Source organism: Bombina bombina, chromosome 1 (assembly GCF_027579735.1).
Source record: "Bombina bombina isolate aBomBom1 chromosome 1, aBomBom1.pri, whole genome shotgun sequence".
In the NCBI taxonomy this organism is placed as follows: Eukaryota; Metazoa; Chordata; class Amphibia; order Anura; family Bombinatoridae; genus Bombina; species Bombina bombina.
Window position 1 is genome coordinate 1,167,643,702 of NC_069499.1, and position 3,369 is coordinate 1,167,647,070.

Here is a 3,369-nt window from a genome sequence, read left to right on the forward strand (position 1 = left end):
CTTTTTTTGTTTTGATAAATTTACATTTTGATATTTATTTTCTGAAATGGTATATGGTATGATTGAATGAACTATACAAAGTTACAATTTTTGTTTTGAAATATCTAGATTATATCAGAATGTTTGTTTTGCGCACCTATCCTTAAAGGGATAGGAAACTCAAAAATAAACTTGCAGTATTCAGATAGAGCATGTCATTTTAAGACACTTTTAAATTCACTTCTATTTTCAAATGTGCTTCGTTCTCTTAGTATCCCTTGTTAAAAAATGAATACGCACATATCCTACACTAGTGGGAGCTGCTGCTAATTGGTGCCTGCACACATTTGTCTCTTGTGATTGGCTAAATAGATATTTCTTCAACATTGGTGTGTCCGGTCCACGGCGTCATCCATTACTTGTGGGAAATGTTCTCCCCCACAGGGAAAGGCAAGGAGAGCACACAGCAAGAGCTGTCCATATAGCTCCCCCTCTGGCTCCGCCCCCCAGTCATTCTCCTTGCCGCTCTGAACAAGTAGCATCTAAACTCCATCCGGAGGTCTTTGCTCAGTTAACCCAATTATGGGGCATTCCAGACATGGATCTAATGGCATCCCGTCAGAACTTCAAGATTCCTTGCTACGGGTCCAGATCCAGGGATCCCAAGGCGACTCTAGTGGATGCATTAGTGGCGCCTTGGTCGTTCAACCTAGCATATGTGTTTCCACCGTTTCCTCTTCTCCCCAGGCTCATAGCCAGGATCAAACAGGAGAAGGACTCAGTGATTCTGATAGCTCCTGCGTGGCCACGTAGGACTTGGTATGCAGACCTGGTGAATATGTCATCGGCTCCACCATGGAAGCTACCTTTGAGACAGGACCTTCTAGTACAAGGTCCATTCGAACATCCCAATCTAGTTTCTCTGCAGCTGACTGCTTGGAAATTGAACGCTTGATTTTATCCAAGCGTGGGTTTTCAAATTCTGTGATTGATACTCTGGTCCAAGCCAGAAAACCTGTGACTAGAAGGATTTACCATAAAATATGGAAAAAATATATCTGTTGGTGTGAATCCAAAGGATTCTCCTGGAGTAAGATTAAAATTCCAAAGATTCTCTCCTTTCTCCAAGAAGGTTTGGATAAAGGATTGTCAGCTAGTTCTCTAAAAGGACAGATTTCTGCATTATCCGTCTTGTTGCACAAACGACTGGCAGCTTTGCCAGATGTACAAGCTTTTGTTCAGGCTTTGGTTAGAATCAAGCCTGTTTACAGACCCATAACTCCTCCTTGGAGTCTAAATTTAGTTCTTTCAGTTCTTCAAGGGGTTCCGTTTGAACCTTTACATTCCATAGATATTAAGTTACTATCTTTGAAAGTTCTGTTTTTGGTTGCTATTTCTTCTGCTAGAAGAGTTTCTGAATTATCTGCTTTGCAGTGTGATCCACCCTATCTGGTGTTCCATTCATATAAGGTTGTTTTGCGTACTAAGCCTGGTTTTCTTCCAAAAGTTGTTTCCAACGAGAACATCAACCAGGAAATAGTTGTTCCTTCTTTGTGTCCGAATCCAGTTTCAAAGAAGGAACGTTTATTACACAATTTAGATGTTGTTCGTGCTTTAAAGTTCTATTTAGAAGCAACAAAAGATTTTAGACAAACCTCATCCTTGTTTGTCGTTTACTCTGGTAAGAGGAGAGGTCAAAAAGCTACTGCTACCTCTCTCTCTTTCTGGCTGAAAAGCATTATCCGCTTGGCTTATGAGACTGCCGGACGGCAGCCTCCTGACCGTATCACAGCTCACTCTACTAGGGCTGTGGCTTCCACATGGGCCTATAAGAACGAGGCTTCTGTTGACCAGATATGTAAGGCAGCGACTTGGTCTTCTCTGCACACTTTTGCCAAATTCTACAAATTTGATATTTTTGCTTCTTCGGAGGCTGTTTTTGGGAGAAAGGTTTTGCAAGCCGTGGTGCCTTCTGTTTAGGTAACCTGATTTGCTCCCTCCCTTCATCCGTGTCCTAAAGCTTTGGTATTGGTTCCCACAAGTAATGGATGACGCCATGGACCGGACACACCAATGTTGGAGAAAACAGAATTTATGCTTACCTGATAAATTACTTTCTCCAACGGTGTGTCCGGTCCGCGGCCCGCCCTGGGTTTTTTTTTTTAATCAGGTTGAAATTTTTTTTCTTTATACACTACAGTCACCACGGCACCCTATAGTTTCTCCTTTTTCTCCTAACCGTCGGTCGAATGACTGGGGGGCGGAGCCAGAGGGGGAGCTATATGGACAGCTCTTGCTGTGTGCTCTCCTTGCCTTTCCCTGTGGGGGAGAACATTTCCCACAAGTAATGGATGACGCCGTGGACCGGACACACCGTTGGAGAAAGTAATTTATCAGGTAAGCATAAATTCTGTTTTCAGCTTCCTATCAGTAGTGTAATAATGTCCCTTCAGCAATGGATAACAAGAGAATTGTATGTTCTATTTGAATCATAAAAGAAAATTTTTGGGTTTACTATCCCTTTAAGGATCAATAAAAGTCACTTTGTATCGAACTATAAAACCTAGTTTAAGAAATTGAGATATGCCCTGCTTTTAGGTGATGGTAAGGAGCACATGAACACCATCCCAAGATTTTATAAAAACAACTTTTGCTTCCAGTCTTTCTTTCTGAAAGTAAAAAAAATATGCTCCATTTAGTATTGAACAAAGAATAACTGATTGCCTTTTTTGGCAATTCATTTTTTGGGTTGAATCTCCACCTACTGCAAAAATTCTTCTTTTTATAAAAATAATATTGAAGTTTTTTTTTTCTTATACTAATATTAAACCACACTGTAAATATTACAATATAATAGTAAATAAATACATTTTCATCTAAGATCAGTACACTGTGTGATTATATTGTTTTACAGTGACACACTTTTATTTATAATCTTTTAACTTTAAGCAATAAGGATTTTTCAATATAAGCTCCAATATTATAAAAGCAAAGCTAACTATGCAAGGAGAGATCTGTTTTGATAGCTACACTTGCTTTTTTTATTTTGTGCTCTTGGGAAAGCCTGGTTTTGTAAACACATCTTGTATATATTTTGCAAATGTTTATATTTATACTTTTGGACTTCTGGGTGCATAAGAATGTGGCCAAGGAGCTTGAGTGATCAGTTTTAAACCTTTGTAAACAATCCAGGAATGGGAACAGCACTTGTCAAACTGAGTGCCCGAAGGAGACTTACCAAGTCTCAAATCATATGTAAAGCTACAAGTCCTGCAGCACTTCCAATAATAAAAGACCTTTATTAATATTACAACATGGGTCAACAAATATTGCAACGTTTTGGGCCTAGCTCAGCCCTTCCTAATGCATGAGGAAGGGCAGAGCTAGGCC